Source organism: Coturnix japonica, chromosome 1 (assembly GCF_054131305.1).
Source record: "Coturnix japonica strain WE chromosome 1, WE-NBRP24, whole genome shotgun sequence".
NCBI lineage: Eukaryota > Metazoa > Chordata > Aves > Galliformes > Phasianidae > Coturnix > Coturnix japonica.
In genome coordinates this window covers 8,426,578-8,451,039 of record NC_140663.1, presented here as the reverse complement: position 1 = coordinate 8,451,039, position 24,462 = coordinate 8,426,578, and the positions used below count along the sequence as shown (strand labels likewise).

At 37.5% G+C, this 24,462-nt stretch overlaps 1 protein-coding gene across 7 annotated transcripts in view; it reads right to left on the bottom strand.

The window, feature by feature from the left end:
- PCLO (piccolo presynaptic cytomatrix protein) overlaps window positions 1-24,462 on the bottom strand; it is a 310,585-nt gene that overhangs the window by 219,653 nt on the left and 66,470 nt on the right. The gene's annotated exons all lie outside the window — the stretch shown is intronic.

The window sequence follows — 24,462 nt, the reverse complement described above, 5'->3', positions numbered from 1 at the left end:
TTCATACTCGCTATTAATTAAAGGACATCTTCATGAGCAACCTAAAAAGCAAGCTGAAATTAAATTTTCTTTAAGCTTTAAGCAAAGGAGAAGCAATGGAAATACTTTTACCAGGACTGCAAACTGCCAAAGGCACATGATGTTCCAGAGCAAAGCAGAAAAGAGAAACATGTCAGAAACATTTATTTTTGAACTTACAAACAAGCAAAATTGGAAGGCGGGATACCTTCCGTTTATCCCAGCACACAATGTTCACAACCCTTTCCGTTCTTACAATTACTATACAACAGTAGTAGTCATTGAATTATTTTTTTTTCAGTTAACTTAGCAAAGAATTCAAGTGTTAAAATTAGAATCACTGAAATAATTATTTTTCAGCTGGAAAACTGCAATACATCAAAATGTGTTCTGTAAACACTATTCCACTTTTTAGTAATTAAATATTCAATGGACTGCAGACAGACTGAATCTGAAAGCCTAAGGCTTCAGAGAAAGGAGATCAAAGCTCAAATCTCTGCCCTGAATACGGCTTAAAAGAGATCTGAACATGGATTTCTTTTTTTCCTGGGGAATACCTAACTGCTTGATATTTGGGACTATAAAGCAAAGTAAATCAGCTCCAACTCCAGAGAACTTGAATCTTTCAAAGTCAAACTTGCTGATATATCAATCTAACACATTATTATTACCATAGGGTGGTAAAATGAACAGGACCAGGGAACATACTCAAAAACTGGTTCTGTTTTACTGTTAGCATACGTCTTAGTTTGATACTGGGTTGTGTCAAGAACTGGACAGTTGAAGGAACAGTGTTAGCAAGATCCTCTTCCAGACCAGAACAAGCAAGTTTAGCTGTGGGGATGCATGTGGTGCAATGTAAGACCAGGAAATGGGCTTCAAGTTGAGATACAATTTGGGAGGCTACAGCATTTGGCAGCTAATTAAAATGGGATTAACCCGATGCCAGACACTCACAGTGAAAGTGTCAAAAAGCACTTTAAGTATTTTGCTGTTAAAAATTTAACCAGCACTGAACTGGAAAGAAAAAAAGTATCAGATACAAGAGGGTGGATTCCTCAGAATATAAAATAGAATAGGAATGTTTACAGCTACTAGGACCAACCCTTGATAAAGCAAACAGAAACAGTCAAAAGAACTTATCTAAAAGAATGATCCTTATCACAAATGACAAGAATTTTGCAAGAGAACATATCAAAAATACTAGGAAAAAAAAAAAAAAAAAAGGTAGACCCGAGGCAGTAAGGCAGACAGAGTTCAAAACAGTAGCACAGCAAAAACAACACACACAGTTACATACACTGTCAAAATGAAAATAAGCCAAGAATATGCCTAGAAGACAGAGTCTCTTCACATGTATAACATAGACAACAGTAGGAAAAAAGTCTTCTTTGATCAGCATTTTTGTAAGAGTAATACATGATGTTGTAAAGAAAGTGGGAGGACAGAAGGCAAAGCAGACAGTAGGATCTGTGCTGATAGTTCAGAAGCCCATTTGCTGCCCATTTATCCTATGAGTTTGATCTGTAAGAACTCAGAAAATGCTCACTCTGGTAAGATGAGAAAACGGAGGAACAAGAACAAGAGTATTTGTAAGCTCTTAATATTTAATTTTCTAGAAAAGCCAGCAAGTACAAGTAAGACTGCTTTAAAAATTATTCAAGCAATATCTGTGAGCTGAAATTTACTTGTATGCTCTTGAACTTGGGTGTACATTCATTTAATCTTCACTTAGTTTTGTACTTTTATTGACTGATTTCACCAGACAAAAGGGGAGAGTTGGACTCTGATGCTCCTGTCATCATATGCAGCTGCTAAAACAACAGCCAAATCCTTGTTCTAGGAGAAAAAGAATGAAGCCTGAAGGGCTCTCAGACAAAAGCAGCTTCAGCAGGAGCTACATAGGGTTTGGTCTCTCCTGGATACAAGGAAAAAGCAAAGTCAAACATCCAAGAGCTAGCAGTTCAACAGACTCAACATGGTAGCATGAGTGTTAGAAACTCTTGTGATTAACTTTAAAGTAGTGATCTATCAAAGATTAACACTTTTAAGACACTAAATTTCACTTCTATAACAAAAAGGTCTCAATTCCACGAGTAGTGTGCATTTCTAAACATATTCCTTGCTGTTAGTCTGTTTCTAGAAAGGAATTAAGACTAAATTTGTCTGTCTGGTCCAAGGTATTCAACTCTCTAGACATACCAGAAATGGCTTCTGATTATTTCATTACAATCTCTACATTACAATCTCAGAAGCTATTTCAGCATCTATCATATTTTTTAAATTTATGTTGGTAAAGGATAAAAAGAAATTTCAAATATGTGAAATTCAGACATATGCATTACAGAAAGGCTACGCCTGTCTCTTTTGTTTCTAGAGAAAATGAACATTGCAATAAAAAGACATAGATCCCATTGACAGACAAAAATTTCAGTAACAGAACCAGTTATTATTTACCTGAGGAGATTCTTTAAAAAGAAAATATTACTTCATAATATGCATTTTGAACCCTCTTTCGTCTTTTACTTTATTTTAAGTCTGTTTAAAATTACTGAAAAATTTCATTTTATGTTTGAATTACGTACTAATAAAGTTAGGATTTGACTCATGAATTCCCTACTGCACTGTATCTGCTATTGTCAACATAGAGAAAATTCAGGCTTCATAAACATTCCTACATACTCAAATTCTCATCAGACTATAGTGTCTTAAATTCACTGTGATAAATTGGGAGTGCAAAAGGCAGACATCAAATTCAGATCCACACAGTGAAGCACATAATTCAGTCTTCCAGGAGCACTTTTAGATCCACTAAAATCAAAATTAAATATAAAAACATAGTCAAACATTGATCGTTTCTCTTACTGAAGGTGTAGAGTTTAACTTCACCCTCTTTATTAACATTATTAAGACTATGAAAGAAAAAGCTTTCACATAAGAGTCCAGTCCACTCAGCATTTTTCAAGACCTTGGATTATTTTAATAACCTTTCATGAAATGTAAATCTCCTGTCATTCCAAATGATATTTTAAAAAGAAAGACAAGGATGACTTTACTATTATGTAGCTTCTTATAAGGAAGCTTTTGCTTATAACTGTTTTATAAGTTTTAATTTTTTTTCTTAAAGATAACTATTTACTTATGTGAAGAAGTTCAGAGGAATTAGAATAAATAGCATTTGATAAACAGACTCTTCCTTTTAGTGCAGCCAGTGACAGTTCCCTGCACAAGGCCCAAGCATACTAAATGCACTCAAAATAATAAAGCTTGTGCTGTTTTTCAGTTTGCTAATACAAGAGTGTTACCCTCTACCTTTAGGAATATAATACAGTGCTTAGCCAAAGACTGCACTGGTTTTCATATTTTGCATAGCACCATTAAAAGCAATCAGATTTTTAAAGTGCAAGATTAGAAGATGCATAAATCTATGCAGTATAAGGCGTATGTCAATTCACAGTAAAAGGCTGGATGGACTTCCATTCAATGCAATTCAATCCTATTGCATTAGCAGAAGAAATCTTCTGTGTGGTAATATTATATCTGCATCCCTTTAAAGAGGGGAAAAAATAATGTGCTGGTATAGAGCTATTAAAAAATTAAATTGTACAGATTCTATTGCTCCAGAAATGAATAACAAGCAAGCTTTAATTGTATCTTTTGTATATGTTACTTCTTTATAGGATATAAGCTAAAAATGATTCCTGATTTGTCACTTGCCCTTACTCCAGCTGACTTTTTTCTGTATCACTGCAGTTGTATTTTCATTATGTTTATTTACAGTAAGAAGTTTTCTGTTAATCTTTTTTCCTTCTGCATGAAAGAACTCTTCTAACCATGACAGAGAGACTGAAAAATGGACCATTCAGAAAGATAAACTGCTGTCAAATATATTTAGGAAACTGCAGTACAGGACATTGCTCTCTATATATTTCTCTAGCTTCCCATAAAATCTATTGGACAATAAACAGTATGTGTCAAGAATGTTTTCATTATTGCACAGTAGAAAAAAGTAAGAGTTCTGCTATGAAAATTTTACAGCTCAAGGCCCTGGTGCTCCAAAATATGTCTACATATTCTCAATCCTTAGTGCTCAGCCTAGTTCCAGTGGCACTCACAGAAGATCGAAAGTATACCATGTGCATTAAGAAGACTGGAGCACCTAAGTGCAGTATTCTTTAACTTTACAGCAGAAAGTCCTCATTACCTGTGAAGCCTCAGTTCAATATTCAAATAATCAGGAAGAATAACAGATGACCATATGGTGAAATGGGAAAGGAAAATACTCCAAGAATAAAAACAGTGTTCCAGGTATTAAAATAAATAAATTAATTAATTAAAAAAAAATCAATGACAAGAAATCATAGTATCATCATCATATCATAGTCTCGCGCGAGTTGGAAGGGACCTTAGAGATCATCGAGTCCAACCCCCGGGATTTGAGCCTCTGTGTAGCAGAGCGGCACTTCAACCACCTGCGCCACAGGGGGGATTCGAACTCTGGGCCCCAGTGTTGCAGGGCGACATTCCTACCACTGCGCCACTGGAGCACACTAATGACATCAAAATATATGATCAAAATCGTATTTTCTGTTATTAGTCTCAGGCATTATATGCCAAAGTAGCCTTTCTTTGGAAAGACCTGAGATACAATTCTATGTGGATTTTCTGATTCTCTCTTCCTTCCCCCTAAAATATGAATACAAATCAGGGAAGCAAAGCTCAGGATATTGGGCTTTCCATTTGTTTGCTTGTTGTTTTGTTTTATTTTAATGTACTCTGGAATCACGTAGCACTTTCTTTGTTGATATAACCTGGCACAGCTCATTAAACCAGTAGGGCTCCCAACTGTCACTCAACAACAAACATTCTTATGTATTATATATGAACAATTACGTTATTTTAAAGTTATTTTTACTTCCATCAATTCAGTTCAGAATAGTCTGGGATATTTTCAGACCTCAAGTCAAAACGACATACCTTTCCAATACACTGCAAAAAATTATAGATCTGATTTCCCAATATAATTCAAGTCATGAAACTTATTCTGGACACACTTCATTAAGACTGTTCACATAATGACAGCAAAATCCACCAGCAAAAATTCAGTTTATTACAGTGATATTTTACAAGTTGAAATACATAGCATTTTCTGAATCTCTTACGAGACAACTGTAAAGAGATCCATCATAAACAATCTGTAGAACATAGCATGAAAATAAGGATAACCTCAGGCCTAAAAGGAACTGCTTGATGGATATATAAATAAATACTTTTCCAATAAAAGCAGCCAGTGACCATAGCCCTATGCTGAGCAATGCCAAGAACTTACATCTGCTATGCCTAAGACAGTTAGAGCGTCTTAGCACTCAGAATAAAAAGAGGAAAAAACAGGGGGAAAAAAAACAACACACTTCTCTGGCTAGATATTTTCTTCTCTCTCTTATTTTTCATTTTTAACCTTGCTTTTAATCTTTTCTCATCACACAGTATTATCTATTTCCAGTATTTTTCTTATGTACTGTGATACTGCTAATATTTGACACCATATCTGTCTCCTGCTTTTTTTATTAGTAGTAGTAGTAGTAGTATTTTCCTCCTTCAGAACCTTTCCTCCATGTATTCTTCTCACTTATTTAAAAATAAAGGAAAAAAAAAAAAAAAAAAATCAGCGCATTTTTATATAGTCCATTTCCCTGGAGTGTTTTGTTTTCTCTCTGCCTCCCTAAACACCATCTGCTTAGTGTATTTGATTGAACATATGATCTCGGTGCCTGGGTCTCCTCTTGTACCTTTGCTGCTCCTTTACATTTCCTAGATTCGATGGAATTATTTTAACTTGCAGTGGCATTATTGAGAGCACAACCCCACCAGAAGAAACAGTGATATATTAGTTCATCCGGTTTTAAGATGTACTACTTAGGTATTCATGGAACTAGAGAATTACTCTATAATGCAGAAAGACAGAAGTTATCCATTCCAATGAATATTCAAATTTTTTATGTAGAAGCAGAAAATTTTCAACAAGAGAGACAGTAAGATAAAATTCGGAAAAGAAATAATCACTAGATTTAATCTACCACAGTTAGTAAAACATGCATTCTCCTGTGGTGTTTTTGGCAACAGCCAGGTATGCACGGGGACTGACCACAGCATGGACTGTTCCCAACAAGCAGCTGCGTAAGGCTTCAGTATCTCTGGTTGTCTCCATCCAACACCATTCTTACACAGTCCCAGAAAAATTCTGTAGTCTAAAATGCCTTTACATGTTCTTAAGCTAAATGATACCATAAGGTATGTAATGTATACCTTAACTTTTAGGTGAGAAAAAAAAGTAACACAGATGTCACTTTATATAAGGTACTTCAAAGTGAGCTGCTGAAAAATGAGAGATCTTAGTTAGGATTCAAACTTTGAATTAGAAAGTGTCTCCTAAAGTGTTTAGGAGTAAAGCAAAGGAGAGCTGAGAAGAACAGACTTTCTTCAGAAAGTTTCATAAGTCTTCCACCAAAGACAGTCAAGACAGTAGTACTGCTAACTTCAACTGTATAATTATTTTACTTTCTGAGAGTGGAAAGCAACCAGAATAGCTTGCCAAATAATCATCAGGCCTTTTTACTTGATTTTTTAATTTTTTTTATTTTTTAAGACTCCAATTACGTGTTTTAGAAATATTTTTTTTTCTCCATTTAAAACCAGATAGTACTGAAAAAAGAATGAAAGAGCTAAAACTGCACCAAGTACACCAAAATCAAGTAATTGAGTTTTGTAAAACTTATTCAGCATTTCTTATTTTTAAATGATTTAAATTTTACTTTAGAAATAACTTCACATGCAATATGATAATATTTTCTTTTTAAACTCAAAAAGCAAAAAATTATATTTCAGCAATGCTCAAGATAAGAAAACAGAGAACGGCATGTATATTCAGTAATTTACTACCAGTATGTCATAAAATAGGAAGTTAGAGAGTAGAATATTTTCCTTTAGGCAATCACTTAGTGTTTTGACATTTCTAAAATGGGACACTTAACAGCAAGTAATACCACAGAAAATATCCTCATGGAATAATAATCAAAGCAAAGGGAAAATGAGGTGAAGTGTGAAGGTCTCAGTGCCCCGGTTGGTTTAATTATGTGTTTTATGAGGTCTTTTTTTTTTTTCTTCCCCCCCCTCCCCCCCCTCCCCCCCCCCCATTCTGCCAGGCTGTGTGATTTATTCACTAGATTTTACATATCAAACTAACTTTACATGTTAGATTGTCCCCAGCAGGTTTCCTTTGTGAAGGTGATGTAACGTAGCCCTTTTTCTGTCAACTCTGAAATACAAACTGAGCAAGAAAGAATAGGAAGAAACCCACGAGGAGAAGGAAACATGACAGAAAGATGAGAGCAGAAGAAGTTATAGATATCCAGGATAAGAATTAAGACAGACACAGGTAAAGAGACTATTTTCAGCGGGTGTCAGAATACTTGCAGCTGATTAATGAACAGGAAAAATTTCTTCTCAGAAAGAGTGATAAGATATCAGAACAGGCTGCCCAGGGAAGTGATCGAGGCACTATCCCCAGAGATTTTCAAGAAAAGAGATGTGGCACTGAGGGATATGGCTTATTGGGCATAGTGGTGATAGTTTGATGGTTGGACTTGCTGATCTTAGAGGGTTTTTTTTCAAAATTAATGATTCTAGTGAGTCTGTGTTTTTACGAAATAGCAAAGTGACTAGGTATGGTGGGAAGTTATACTTCATAAATGACATGTACTACTGAAAGTAGGACAAACAACATCATGGTTAGAAGAACATACAAAAAGCAATCAAGAATAAAGAGCATTAAAAAAAAAAGAGTAAAACAAATACTGAAATTGAGATTCATTTCTTATCATGTCACAAGAATATTGAACTTCGTTGATGAAAGCTTCTATCACATAAGGATCTTTGGCCTTGAGACAGCATTACAAATGTGGAAGGCACTTCGTAAGAATTTAACATTCTTTCATCTGTGAAATAATGAACAATGTGCTGTAACAATGTCTGTTACAAGATTCCTGAATAATTCAAGTATGAAGGTTCCAAGAACCTAGTTTAACAAGAATTTAACTTTGCTGAAAGCTGAATTTTACGCTTGAGAATTTTAATCATAAATAAGATAGGTTAGATCTCAGTAGAATCCAAAATCTAAAGCAGGGAGGAGGGTGTATATTCATCTTCATTTGCAGATGGAAGGATTGCAGAAATTCTCCAACTCATCTTTTTTTTTTCCACCTGCACAGATAAAGTGCATTTCTAATAACATTTTCCTCTTGGGTTAGTTTTCAGGCATATAGTTGTATTGCTCCCGTTCCAACCTTTTTTGTCTTCCCTTTTTTCTTTGTTTCAGCTTAAACTCCCAAGCTGAGTATATAAATCCAGGTAGTATCATAAATTTACCAAGTACCTGTCACATTTTTTATTTCTTCCACATCATAGCTACGTGTCAGTTGAGTCCAAATTCCAGTGCTAATTACTACTGTTTTCTCTACACTGCATCTTAGATAGTCAAGTCTACCATACTTATTTTTTCACTAAAATCAGGAAAAATATCCCACCCTGACTGTGGTGTGTGTGTCTGAAAGCCACATTCATCCTTTCATGCACCACTTCATACACGTCCCTTTTAAATACAGTCAATTTCTCTCTTTCTTTCTTTCTTTCTTTCTTTCTTTCTTTCTTTCTTTCTTTCTTTCTTTCTTTCTTTCTTTCTTTCTTTCTTTCTTTCTTTCTTTCTTTCTTTCTTTCTTTCTTTCTTTCTTTCTTTCTTTCTTTCTTTCTTTCTTTCTTTCTTTCTTTCTTTCTTTCTTTCTTTCTTTCTTTCTTTCTTTCTTTCTTTCTTTCTTTTTTCTGGATATAGTCACTACCTGGCTAGGTGTCTGCTGTAACCAGATTTTCCTAACTTTTCCTAACTTTTGCACGACTTGCACTTTTGTGGTAACCTAAGACATTAGCTGAGTTTAGCTGAGTTCATAACTAGCAACTGCTCTGGCAATATATCTTTCTGAGCACACTGGAAAAAAAAAAAAAAAAAAAGAAAAAAAAAAGAGAGAGAGAGGCATTTGAAAAGGGCAAGGGAGAGTTACATACACTGTGGAAAGTGAGATAAGTTCTGCTTATTTGTTCAAACTGACTTTGATGATTAACATTAAAAGCCAAGTAAGGACAGTACAGGTTGCTCAATTTATCATTTCTCCCTGATAAAATAACAGAAGTGTGGAAAAAGAAAAAAACAACCACAAAACCAAAACCAAAACAAATGAACAAAATAAAACAATTGAGTAAGATACAGTATGACAGAAAACCAATTACCAGAAATAACTTATAGAATCTAAACACAATTATAATACTTGGATTACAATACTTTGTAGGGAGAATTTATGTTCTTTTTGGGTTTGGGGCAGCACTGAGGAGTTGGGTTTTGGGAAGCAAAGAGAATAGATAACCCATAAGACTTGTGCGTAAATGTGGAGTAAACTGACAAAATCTTAAGTATTTTTCAACTGCAATTAACAAGCATATTTTAAATATGCACTTACAAATATCATGTGTTAGAATAAAAGCTGCTACACATACACAACAGTTTATGCAGACACTTCTTGTAAGGGGAAACAATTTTGGAGAAATACTGAACCAAGAAACAACATTTTGAACATCATGTGAGTTGTTCTGAGATCTGAAGTTAGTTTTGCTCTCTAAAGAAAATCAGAGTTTTCCTGTCTACATGAATGAGAATGACTATGACCTCCTGCAAACTTCTCACTGTAAATATTACTGAAAAACTACATATGGACAAACTTTCAAAGGCACACAGTAAGGACCTAGTATGACAAGTGGGACATTTTGGACAAGAAAATAACCTATGCTACTGCTTTTCTTTTACAATTCATTGCTTGTGACTCATTGTACTTTCTACAGTTTATCCCCTGTTGGAATAACTGTCTTTCTCACACATTTTCCATTATAAATACCACCTTTTCAGAGGTTCATATATTTACTCAAGGGTCAAGTATTTTCATGATACATTCCTCATTTCTGAAAACTGCTTCAAGAAGCCAAGCTAATCCTATGTCTATGCTCCTTCACCCCAAAGTGGAACTCAGATAATCAGAAACTCTTTATTTTTTATCTGTTATATCTTCTCCTAAGTCCAAACTCTTAACATATTCTAAGAGAAAGGAAAAAAAAAAAAGCTTTCCTGTTTTATGGTTCATTACTGAGAAAGTAAAACAAGATTATCAACTTCCCGAGCTCAAGATGTACCTACATTTACCATTATTACAAAATTATGTTGCATGTTGCATTTATTAATATATATATATATATATCATTACAGCATAGCCTTTTAATCAAAATAGACCCTCAATATCTATTAAACAAGAAGACAATTTAGTACAAAAAGTCTTTACATAAATATTGACATTGCAGTCTACAAATACCACACGGAAACTATGCATCTAGACAAACCCCCCTGCTTTTTAGAAAAGGCTTTTAAAAATCTGCTTGATTTGAAGATTAAAGAAGGTCAAATGTATTACTTGAGATTATCTACAGATAGATAATCTAGAGATGGATTCATCTGAAATTCTACCAGGAGGTAATTTGCAGAGAAATAGTTATATATTCATTCATCTACTCCTCCAAAATTTAATCCTTTCTGATTTTTTTTTTGTTTTTTTGTTATTGTCATTGTTGCTGCTGGTTGGTCGGTCAGATTTTTGTTTGTTATCCATGAGAGTAAAACAACATTGGAGCGGAGTTTACTGTTGTTGCTTTTGGCTTTGTTTGGAAACAGCACTGGGGTAAGGTGCTGTACTGTCAAGACCAGTAATGCTCCTTATAAAGAACATGGTATATGATTCCTCCCATGGATTATGCTCTCTCACAAAACTATGTACTACATAAAACATCAGCTGAGAATATTATTTAAAAAATATCAACACATTTTTTTAGCTCATACTTTTCCAAGAATAAATATGAACAAAAATTACTGAAGAATTTTGTCCCATCTGCATCTGTGTTTTAATATCATCACAAAAAGATGCCTGTGAGAAACACATCAGAATAATGTTCTATGTGAATTTCAGAAGTGCAAAGACTATTCTGAATATTTTAGCTGTGTACTTTCCTTCTGCAACATAGCTTTGGTTGCAGTAATGAGTGCTTTAGGGCCTAACTCAATTTGAGTCTGCTCAGATGTTCTCCATACCCGAACACAAGATTTGAGACAGCTCATATGACTTGCTTGAACTCTGGTGGTAAAAATAGGCATATTTAGTATTTTTACTAAAAATCAGAAATTCAGGCACAAACAGTGTATCTGTGTGTGTTTTCATGCAAAGTAAAATATACTTTAGTAATAGTAATAGTAATTTAGTAATAGTAATTCATATGTATGAACACACAGAATCTCACACGGAATGAAATATATCATTTCATATATCAATTCTAATAAGACAGTTAATGCACAATCCAACATAACAGAAGTTTATATGCATAATTTAACAAAGAATTTGCACATTTCATCTTTAAGTTGTTCAGTTAGAATCAGTAGTCTTCACTTATATTCCTTTATATTTGATTTGTCTTGTATTTGAAAGAAACTTTCTCTGAATCAAACTCAATTTCTTTCTGGTTTTCTGTCTAGAAATGTATACATAGCAAATATAAAAAAGAGCAAAAATAATAACAAAAAGATAATAAACAAAGTCTGTGTCCTGGAGAGATTGAAGTAATACAGACATGATGCTTCATTGAAAAGCTGTAAAAATAAATTGTCCATCATTTTGTTTTATCTCTATAGAAATTTTATTAGTTTTCCAGGTAATGTTTTATAAACAAACCAGTGAAAATGCAGAACAAGAGCACGAATCTGTTTTTCTTCACTGAATTGATCTCTATAGCTTTTTGTAACACAATTTATTTATGGAAACTAAAAAAGAGCCATTAGAGAAAGGAAAATAAATAATTTGAAATTTTGTGACACTTTTTTTTAAAAAATGGAAAAAGTAAATTAAGTTGAGCCAGAAATCTCCTGAGAAGCATTTCACCCACTGGTTAAACAGGGCAGTAACCTTTATTCTCTTATCTCTGGTGATGAACAGAAATATAATTATTGTTAGAAGCCAACCACTGTGGGAAAACAAAGATTTTTAATCCATCACTGTAACACTGTAACATTTGTGCTGTCTAATTCACAGATGTATTGCCCTTTACTCAATACAAATGCTTGCTATCTATACTAATATGCAATTCCAGAGAAAGTCATCTCTGCAAGAGACAGTAACTCAAAATGTCATTTGAGCAATCTTCTTAAAAATAAATAAATAAAAATGTTTAAAGAAAAGAATTCTAAAGTGTCTGTGATTAAATTTGTTTAATATGTGCTAAGCACCTCATTATCTTATGAACCTCATCTCATTTCCTCATCCTTTGGTAAATTTATTTCACTCAATGTGGCATAAACTTAAATGCTAAGATGACTCCTAAGACTTTGCCAATGTATACAAAGGCATAAAGTGAAATTGGATTTTAATTTCAGTATCAGGAGAACATCATTTTCTACAGAAAAAGTAAGTGTGCTCACTCTAGCTTGATATATTCATAATGCAACAGTAACCACTTCCAAAGCATTCAGTGAACTAGAATTGATTCACTGGTTACATCACACGCCTGACACTAGGCCCATTACAGTACAGTGGAGATCAACCTACTCCCCCTTGAATCAGACTGGTAAATGTTCAACAAACCAGACTTTCTGGTCAGTCCCAAGGGGAAAAGCTCTTCTTCCTTTCAAACAGACCAAGACTGAGATTATTGTTATCATAAAAATAAAGGGAAAGAAGGTAGTAAGGGTGGGAAAATGTCTGGGGAAATACAGGATGTCTGTACTTTTCACATTAGAATAGGAGGGATAATGCTCAGAATGAAATCTCATAAGAAAAATTGTGGATTAAATTAAAAAATTCAACATTAAAAAAGGAAAAAGGGGGAAAAAGAAAAAAAAGGGAAAAAAGGAAAAGAAAGGAAAGGAAAGGAAAGGAAAGGAAAGAGGGAAAGGGAAAGTGGAGAAGGAAGGAAGGAAGGAAGGAAGGAAGGAAGGAAGGAAGGAAGGAAGGAAGGAAGGAAGGAAGGAAGGAAGGAAGGAAGGAAGGAAGGAAGGAAGGAAGGAAGGAAGGAAGGAAGGAAGGAAGGAAGGAAGGAAGGAAGGAAGGAAGGAAGGAAGGAAGGAAGGAAGGAAGGAAGGAAGGAAGGAAGGAAGGAAGGAAGGAAGGAAGGAAGGAAGGAAGGAAGGAAGGAAGGAAGGAAGGAAGGAAGGAAGGAAGGAAGGAAGGAAGGAAGGAAGGAAGGAAGGAAGGAAGGAAGGAAGGAAGGAAGGAAGGAAGGAAGGAAGGAAGGAAGGAAGGAAGGAAGGAAGGAAGGAAGGAAGGAAGGAAGGAAGGAAGGAAGGAAGGAAGGAAGGAAAAAGTTATGAATGTCCCTTCATTGGGGGATTAGTTAAATATTCTTTTCCAGATAAGTTCACAAAGTCCTAAAGATTACCCAAGGCGTTCTTTATTGGACTGACTTTCTGTCTCTCAGAAAACGTATTTCTGTGGAATACTTTGCTAGATTGATTTTCTGTATTATGCTCTTTAAAGTGTTCACAGGATCACCGATCTCAGTCCCAGGCTGCTCTAATCAAGTAATTCATGCCATCATTGCAATATCTTCTAGCCCTACACTCCTGTCTATCACAGAATCACAGAATGACCCAGGTTGGAAGGGACCTCAAGGATCATGTAGTTCCAACCCCACTGCCTAGCAGGGCCACCAAACATACACCATTATTAGATCAGGTTGCCCAGGGCCTCGTCCAGCCTGGTCTTGAACACCTCCAAGGACGGGGCATCCACAACCTCTCTGGGCAGCCTGTTCCAGGGCCTAACCACTCCCCCTAGTGAAGAACTTCCCCCTAACATCCAACCTAAATCTTCCCTCTTTTAACTTAAAACCATTTCCCCTAGTCCTGCTATTGTCAGCCCTTTCGAAGAGTTTACTCCCCTCCTGGGAGTAAGTTCCCTTCAGGTATTGAAAGGCTGCAATGAGGTCACTCCGCAACCTTCTCTTCTCTAGGCTGAACAAACCCAACTCCCTCAGCCTGTCCTCATAGGGGAGGTGCTCCAGCCCCCTGATCATCTTCATGGCCCTCCTCTAGACCCTTTCCAAAACCTCCATGTCTTTTTTGTACTGAGGGCTCCACACCTGGACACAGTACTCCAGATGGGGACTCACAAGAGCAGAGTAGAGAGGGACAATCACCTCCCTATCCCTGCTGACCACCCCTCTCCTGATGGAGCCCAGAATCCCATTTGCTTTCTGGGCTGCCAGAGCGCACTGCTGGCTCATGTTGAGTCTTTCATCCATCAGGACCCCCAGGTCCTTCTCTGCCGAGCTGCTCTCAAGGACCACTCCTCCCAGCCTGTACAGGTGCCTGGGGCTCTTCTGGCCCAAGTGCAAAACCTTGCACTTTTCTGTGTTGAACCTCATTAGGTTCAACTTTCCAGCCTGTTGAGGTCCCTCTGAATGGCATCCCTTCCTTCCACCAAGTGGAAGGAAGTCTACTGCTAATGCAACAGTTTAAAGATCAGCAGCACACCCTGAACAACAGACTGGTGTGCTTAAAAGGAAGCACAAACTCACCAGACAAGTTTTACCACATGCAGGAACCTTCCTTTGTAAGCGTCCAGAAGTTCATCACTTCTATGTTGTTGGTGAACTTCAACTGTTTCTCACAGTGAAAGATCAAATTTGCTCTAATTTACCATTATCCATCGTGTTCTCACTCTACCCTGTGCCTAAAGACAAGCAGAACAGGTCCCACCATTTTAAATCGAGCATTCCAAGCATAAGATATCATGACAGCTTATTTTACCCAGAAGTGTAATTACAGCATCTGAGAGATGCTAACTAAGAGGAAAAAAGCTGCATAGCTAAACAGATGTTTGTGCATCTTGCTAAAAATTTTTCTCATGCTTGCAGAATCAAACAGGAGGGAGAGAAAGACACATCAAAGGAAAGCAGGTCATGTGCATGAAAGTACAGGCACCCTCTGCACCACAGGATTTTATCGTGCTGCGCAGGCAGCACCCCAAGCTGAGCAAAAATCCTGCTGAATATCACAGAGACTTTTGTCTCCAGCAAACAATGCCCTAAAATGTTCCCAGAGCTCTGTCATGAAAGGCTCCAATAGCTGGCAGGAATGCTAACTTCATTTATGCATGCATTAAAAAAAAATCTAAGCTGGTGCTCCAGCTTGTCTCCTGTGCTGAGGTCTGCAGGAGGGGTCATGAAGCACCTGTCAGGATGGGATACAGTGTCACTATTTATCACTTAAACAAACCTGCTTCACAGCTGGAGTAAACCACATGTGTAAGACTAAAATAAAAACAGAGACAGCCTGATTTACACCACTTTTCCCATTCATGTTAAGGATGGCACATGCAATCTACAATTCTGAAGGACCCAATCAAAAATTCTGGGCTAAGTTCATGTCAGAGTCGGTGATCTAGACTTAGGTAAAATGTTCATTCACACAGAAGCACTTACCTTGCACTGCTACCACAATATCTAGCCCTTACCCAGGACTGAGCCCTTACTGATACCGTTTGGTAGGGAACAGTTTAAAAATGTCTCTAGGGAGAACTGATTCACATAAAGCAATTTATCTCTTCTCTCCCTATTCTTCTTCTTGGACTGAAGGACTATTTACTTTTCATTTCCCCCGCCCCCCCCCCCCCCCCCCCCCCCAGAGATGATAGATACTATTAGCCTCATTTTAGTTAGTCTTTCCATCACCTTGTAGAATGGGAGCTAGCAGTCAGTCCCCAGGGTGATTCAGAGAAGGACCTTGTTTTGAATATTCTGAGCCTTCCCACACTAGATGCCTGAAGTCAAGTAGCTTCAGGATCTGTAAACTGATACTTCAAAAACTCAATAGGCCTTGATTTTATGTGAAGTGAGAGAGCACGTTACCTGAAATACACTACCCTGAGCCCCATAATGTTCAGGTGCATTCCAACAGAGCACAATGCTTTGGTCACAGAATGCCTCAATGTGCTGCACTGTCAACTAAGACAACAAGTACTACATGTACTCTTCAACTTTCAGCACAAATACAGTGAGGAGGAGAGGAGAGGAGAGGAGAGGAGAGGAGAGGAGAGGAGAGGAGAGGAGAGGAGAGGAGAGGAGAGGAGAGGAGAGGAGAGGAGAGGAGAGGAGAGGAGAGGAGAGGAGAGGAGAGGAGAGGAGAGGAGAGGAGAGGAGAGGAGAGGAGAGGAGAGGAGAGGAGAGGAGAGGAGAGGAGAGGAGAGGATGCCAGCACACTTGCATACATTCTGGCTTTATTTTTCCAAGTGAATGTGACCTCACATCTCTGTTTTCAGACTGGAAAGACCATTCTCATTCAATACCTCTGCTCTTCACGCTGTCTCTATCTGGGAACAGTTCTGCTGCTGGCAAAGCATTCAGCACCAAGCAATAATATCTTCTAAACAACAGAACAGTTCTTACATTATGAAAATACTTCTACATCTTGTCAAACACTGTGACTTTCTACATAGCTACAAAAGAGTAGCTTGTGATTAAAGTCAAACCTCTGTTATGAAAACAGTCACCAGCTGACTTATAAGTGATCTTCACTTCGATGTCTGAGCTTTATGAGAATTATGCCTGCAACTAGGATCAGACAGATATTTCACAGTGCTGTTTTCAGATTGCAGTAATACTGGTGTGTTACCCTGTGGGGGTGACTTATTTTAGGTTTTCAGTGCATTGACTCTTCCTGCATTGCATTCATGCCCTGACATGGTTGTACAAGCTGGGTGACCCTATAGGATTACACTGACACCTTGCTTGTCAAGGTTGTCAGCCTGACCTGGTAAATGAGCTTAGTCATAAGCTTGTGACAAGTAGAAAACATATTTCCCCTCAGAGCTTTGCTGTAAGAGAGGCCTTTTCTATCAGAAAATTTTGTCTAGCCAAGGCACTTAATTTAAATTACTCTGTAGATCGCACTATGTTAGAGATTTCGTGTTACTACAACACTGTCACAGTGAGAATTTCACAGCTCTTGTAAGACCCATGTTGAACATTTTTCCATATTTAAGTGAACTATTTATTGCTTGTTTTTACAAGTATTTTGTTTCACACTATAGATTTTGCGACAAGAGCATTCCCTTATTTTTAGCATCACTACAGACTGAAGATCTTAGGCATTCCTTCTGACGTTCATCAGCAGACCTCTCACCATGATCTAGAAATCTTAGATTTTCCACAGAGGTATAGGAAAATAGGAAGACTACATAATCACACCAGGCAGAAACACAATCAGACTGGTTTCACTGGATTTCACAGCAGAAACCTTATCCTACAGCATCAACTGTGGGCAACCAATCCCACTAAAAAAGGCAGTGACACAACATGGTGTGGAGCAACTCAAATCATGTCTCATCTTCTACTGCTTCCATCCCTCTGGTTATCTTCAATCATGTGAAATGTTGTCCTTGGGAGTTTGTCCTTGGGGAGCAGATGCTTCTGTTTCACCTAGAACACTGGGGTGACTGAAGTTTAGGTGGATAACTCTTTACCTCCTAGTGGAGGAAGCATGGGTAGCTATAACCATATTTTGCACATCAAAGCGATAACAGCACTTAGCAAAGGACAGGGAACCTGATTCCAGACTGTCTCCAAAATCCAGCAAGATGTCCTTGACACAGACATGTAAGGGGAGTAAATACTCTGATTTCTCTAGGCATTTCAGATAGCCTTTTTTAGTGATTCACTGGGTTTCCCCCAGATGACTGCCCTGTCACTGTTTACCACATTACTGTATTGTGCCCTTTATTGAATGTCATCATCAAGGAACATAGTCTTATATTCAATATATTATTAGGAGTAAAAAAGAACACAGCAGAAAAAAAGAGAAGAATTTACTGACTGTTGAATTAGTGTTTCAGTAGTCTAATAGTCAAATTATCTAATGCCCAAATCTCCATTAATAATAGCTATACAGAACATTTTATTTTGCATGGTGTTCATTCATCCAGTATTCCTTTTGTTTTTAGGGTTTACACTTACTATCTTCCTCAAATAAGAAAAGGGGAAGCTACAATAAACTGTCAGCAACCCGAGCTCTTTGCTGGGAGCATGATGTTCACAGTGGTGAGAGTATCTTTCTTTTCTGTCCTGTACTACATCTGGAGCTACATTTGTGTTTTCTTATCACACATTGCCTCCTTCTCACTGCTTCCTTGTTGAAGTCTGCAAGTTGCTTCCCAAGGCCCAGCTGACATTCACAAGGCAGGGCCTCTCCAGGTCTGCCATATCCTTATCACCCAGGGCTTCACAGCCTCAGCTCATGCACAGTGACAATACATTCAACTTGAACACTTGGGGATTGTTAAAACAAACTGAAATTGTGCCAAGACAAACCCAGCTAGTCTTGACACCTGCACTGTCAGGGCAGACCAAACTATTTGGCCTTTTTCCAGCAATGGAAAAAGTCATGTTTTCTGAGTTACAGTAGCAAATATTCTGACATTTTTCCCTTCCCTTCCCTTCCCTTCCCTTCCCTTCCCTTCCCTTCCCTTCCCTTCCCTTCCCTTCCCTTCCCTTCCCTTCCCTTCCCTTCCCTTCCCTTCCCTTCCCTTCCCTTCCCTTCCCTTCCCTTCCCTTCCCTTCCCTTCCCTTCCCTTCCCTTCCCTTCCCTTCCCTTCCCTTCCCTTCCCTTCCCTTCCTTTCCCTTCCCTTCCCTTCCCTTCCCTTCCCTTCTTCTCCCTTTTCTAATTAACCTCTGCTCCTTAAGACTAGTTGCCTACCAATTTAGTATATAAGATCTATCTATACTATATTTTTCCTCTCCCTTACTATTTGTAAATCACATAAATTTGAAGAAGATGGCAGGGGGTTTTGCTGGGAGGCTTTGTCTACATCAAGGGAACAAATTACACATTTTTGAAGAAAGGACACAATGCTCTATCAGATTTTCCTTTCTTCCTGCAATGGGGCAGATGTGGCAGAAAATGTGAGCAGCCAGTTTAAATCACAGCTGTAGTGAAAAATTATTTCTCTAGTTGCTATTGTGAGCCTGAAAAAAAAAAAATACTGCAAGAAGAACCTGATCATCTGTGTTGTGTTGGAAGTGCTGCTTTTTATCTTTGTTACAGTCTTCTTTAACTTCAATCTTATAGAATCATAGAGTCACAGAACCATCAAGGTTGGAAAAGACCTCCAAGTTTTCATCTGAATGTGTATCTGAAGAAGCACTGTTCCTTTCTCCTGTTGAATGCAGTGATGAAAGAGTACAGAAACAATCTCATACATATCATAAATTTTTGAAAATGCATTACCAGATTTTTGTCTTTATAGAGAGTAGATAAGACTTACAGTATAAAAGAGGTGATAAATGTCTCACAAAGATCTTTCCACAGTGTGGTAAATAGCAGGTGATGCAAAGAGATTTGCTTTTGGACACAAAATTAATCACAGAACTCTGGAACCACTATTCCTTTGTCACTTGCATTATCTTTAAGGACAGCAATTTTTTAATTTTTTTTTAATTTCTTGCAATAGTTTGACACAAAAAAATTCTCTGATTTTCACTTTATGGAATTATTATGGAAGAAGTCATGTAAACTAGGTTAGATTCACAGGAATAAAAGCAAGTAAAAATCAAGAGTTCAGACCTTCCAAAGACCAAACATAGACCTCTCATTCCACTGAGGATGATAGAAAGATGTAACTGACCACACTCACGTCTTACAAATATGAACTAGACTTTGATGAAATGCTAACAAACTGCAAAGCAGCAGTGAAGTATCAACAAAATTCCAGACTTCCTAAATGAGACATTTGTCAGCTGCTGCCACTTTTCTCTGCTTAATTTAGCAAGAATTGTTATTTCAGGATGTGATGATTGCTGTAAAGTGGATTATTATTTAAATCATTGTGTTTTTTGAATAAAGTACTCAAAATCTAGAGACCATATATTCACTGGATGCATACGTAGTTTTAGATGCTTGTGAATAATAAATAAGCAAGAAACTGACAGTGACTTGTAAAAAGGTCATGTTCAGTGAAGTTCTTAAGGTACCCCAAGCCCCAGTGAATCGTAGAATCATAGAAATTGAAAAAGACCTCAAAGATCATCAAGTCCAACTGCAGCCTAACCATAGTACCCTAGCTCTAACAACCCTCTGCTAAAACATATCTCTGAGCACCACATCCAAAAGGCTCTTAAACACATCCAGGGACGGCAACTCCCCTGGGGAGCCTATTCCAGTGTCTCTGTAAAAAAGTGTTTCCTAACGTCCAACCTAAACTTACCCTGGCGCAACTTGAGGACACTTCCCCTTGTCTTGTCACCTGTCACCAGTAAGAAAAGACCTGCCTCACTCTCACTGTAAGCACCTTTCAGATACTGGAAGAGAGCAATAAGGTCTCCCCTCAGCCTCCTTTTCCCCAGACTAAACAGCCCCAGCTCCCTTAGCCTCTCCTCATAGGGCTGATTTTCCAAGCCCTTCACAAGCCTCATTGTCCTTCTACGGACCTGCTCCATGCAGTATCTCCATATCCTTTTTGTATTGAGGTGCCCAAAACTGAACACAGTACTCGAGGTGAGACCTCACCAATGCCGAGTACAGGGGCAGGATGACTTCCCTAGTCCTGTCCACCACACCATTCCTGATACAAGCCAGGATGCCATTGGCCTTCTCAGCTACCTGGGTACACTACTGGCTCATATTTAGCTGACTGTCCATCAGTACACCAAGGTCCCTTTCCATCAGGCAGGTTTGCTGCCACTCCTCCCCAAGCCTGTAGGGTTGCCTAGGGTTGCTGTGACCAAAATGCAGCACCTGACACTTGCCCTATTGAAACTCATGCCATTAACCCTCGCCCATCAATCCAGTCTATCCAGGTCCCTCTGTATTGCCCTTCTCCCCTCTGGCAGATCAACACTCCCTCCCAACTTGGTGTCATCTGCAAACTTACTGAGAGTGCACTCAATCCCCTCATCAGGAGCATCAGTGAAGATATTGGTTCTCAAATTTCGGTATTGTTCCTTTCAATTTCCCATTATAAAATCCCATTAATTTTTTCATTTGCTGCCTACAGCTGTGGCTTCAGGCCACGAGATAGGAAAGGAATTCTGGCACCTCTCTGAAATACAACCATGACAGCTGAAAAGTGCAGCCAACAGTTCCTGTTCTTGATGGTTTATATTTCTGAAGTTAAGTAGTAGGAAGCTTTACATTTACATGGGCAATTAATATGCAAGGAGAATCTGGAAATTAGCTTTGATTTGAATGGTGAAAGATTAACCACAGAAATCTCTGCTATTTCAGAACAGTAATTTATTTAATATTTTTCTTCTGTTGTATGTAGGGACAAATTTACATTCAACTTAACATTCCTCCGATGGCATTAGAGCAGTGCAACAAGCCCCTCATCTTTTTGCCCCCAAAAATGACTTCACCATTTGATCCTTTTTTAAAGGATTCATCCTACACTTCAAACTGTAGCATTTTACATATATGGAATAGCTATTTATATTCCAGAACATATGCAATCAATTCTTCATGGGGACATACTGTTTCAGAGCAATCTCAGGCTATATCTCTGACCCCAGGAACAGGAGCAGAACTCTACTGTATGGTCCAAGCAGAGCTGTCCATCCACACACTGTGTACTCCTGTATGTTTGATGGTGCTCAGACTGAACAAGCTTTCCAGACTGAACACTTATCACTCTTCAGTTTTGTTTATACGTCTCTCCTCTACACACAGGTGTCACACAGGGCTCGATAGCCTAACACCATGGCTCTTCTCTTTATGACTGAGCCCTGGAGATCACTCAGTCCTGGTGCTTATGGCTACCACTAAGTGGCCTCTGGAAGTAATACCCTGTGGTTGACTCTGAGCCAAATTAGGGATTTTTGTTTCAACACTGGGATTGAGTTTGATACAACTTTTGCAGAATTTCAGCTAGGAAAAAAAAAGCAATCTCCATTTTCCATGCACACCGCATTGCTGCCAACCACAAAAAACTACAGAAAATGTCTTTTTCTTATCTAACTGCAGAGAGATATAAAGTGGGTGTCCTCAGCAGCCATTTAGATTTCTATTACAATGAATGAAGACCTGCTACTCACTTCAGCAGCCTAAACCAGATGTCAGCAGGGGACTAGCATTGATAAGCCAGTGCTGTCAGAGATGCTCTGAGACATCTGCATGGTGGCAGATACTATCAGCAAGACTTTGGATCAGTCTAGGAACTAGGCAAAATGCCCACAGGCATCTCAACTAGTACTAGATGTCACTGCTTAGGCAACTGAATCAAGCCCCTAGTCAATATAGTCAATAAAATTCAGAGCCCTATCCATCTTATTAAATATAGGTGTCTCCTTGAGGAAGAGTTTGCACAATGAAGGCAGTACTGAGCACAAAGAACATCACCCTGACTGCCTAAGTGCCAGGATACTAAGTGCAGATACATTCACTATACAGCTCACTCAGAGTTCTATGTCATTATGAAAACATGTTTGCGTGTTTATGGCAGAAGGTATCCACAGCCAAATGCTTTTTTCAGTACTACAAACAACACTACTGTTTCTATCCACATCCAAAATTAGTATTTAGGTCTGTATACATTTCCTTGTCTAATCAAAATCTCCTTAGAAAACATTTTATTTTACCTATTCTGAAACCACAGATTAGCTTCCTAATACTTAATTCTATGAAAGGCCCTTTCAAAATATAGTGCAACTGTTGTCCAGGCAACACATTTCTGAATTATTATCTTGTTGCCTTTTGACTTTTAACCAGAACTACAGTATCCATTATTTTACGTTTCCTGTTCTTGGATCACTTGGCCCAATTCATTGTCTCAGTGGCAGAGTATAACTTTGAAACAATAATAAGGAAAATCATGATAATTAAAAACCAAAATAGAATAAACATAATTCATAGGGGAAAAAAAAAAAATAAGAAGAAGAAGAAGAAGAAGAAGAAAAGTGCAACATTATTTATCAGTGTGTTGTGTCACATAACCAAAAAGCGCAAATTCCAAGTCATAAATGAATCTAGCTTTTTTATTACTATATACACGTACCTTTCTTAAAATAAGAATTCTGCAGCTATTGTAAATGTACTTAACAGATTTTTATTTAGCAAAATGGCATAGAAAAGAATATATTTAAAGCATATCATCTTCCTAACATCTTTTTAAAATGAAGACAAGAAAAACTTTGTGTTCAGTACCTTTTCACTACTGACAGGAAAACAAAGCCTGAGAGGAATTAATGAAGTGAAAAATGTAGGAAGGTTAATAAGTTAAAAGTGTATATTTTTAAGTGGATTCTGTGGCAGCATCTACTACTATAAACTATTTTAAAAGCAACTGTGACCTTCTTTTCATCTTTCATACAATATACTGTCAAGATTTGAAGGACAGCTGACAGTTGCAAGTAAAAAACAATTTCTAATACATCTGTATTGTATATCAACATTGGGAGATGTTTTATTTTCACTGTGACGTGTAGCACAGCCACACTTTGAAACCTTCAGACTTCAAACACAATACAAACTCATTATTGCCGCACTACCTGTGTCAGTGGGGTTGGAACTAGATGACCTAAATGGTCTCTTCTAGTCCAAACCATACAATGATTCTATGATTATTCTCCAGGTATCTTGAATGCTCAAATAATTACTAACATGCATTCTTCTACAGCAGTTTTTTACTTTAAGATTAAATACTTTATTCCATAGAACACAGAATCCTTACAGTTGGAAGGAACCTTTAAAAATCATCTCATTCAACTCCTGTTCTCACTTCTCTAAAGCCAAAAGAATATTGATCTCAGGAATCAAAATACTTCCTGTTAACATACTTATCTCCTCTAAAATCCTGCCTGTGAATAATTTAGAAAGAGGATTTAAGTAGTCAAGTACAGTAGCAACCACTTGAACTTGTTCTAAGTGATAACAGCTGACATATAAGCACAGTTTGCTTGAACTACTTACAGAGTTAACCAAGTCCAAGGTCTGACTGTTCTCTCCATCTCATATAAGGAATTACAGGAAGTGATTTCCTGTAATTTTGGACATCCATTGAGAAGCCAATTTTATGTAATTTAGAAAATGAAGGATCTGTACTGATGAAACTCTCTGAAAAGATGGGGTAGATGTGGTTGACTGTTGTCTCTCCAAAAAAACAATATGTTATTTGTATTTCTAGCAAAAAATAAAACAAAATAAAATAAATATAAAAAAATCCGGCTACTGCTTATTGCCCACTTATCCACTTTCTTACGGAAAAGTAAAGATCATGTTCCAAGAAATAAAGAAAAAGAGAGTGTGACAAGACGCATTATAATCATCT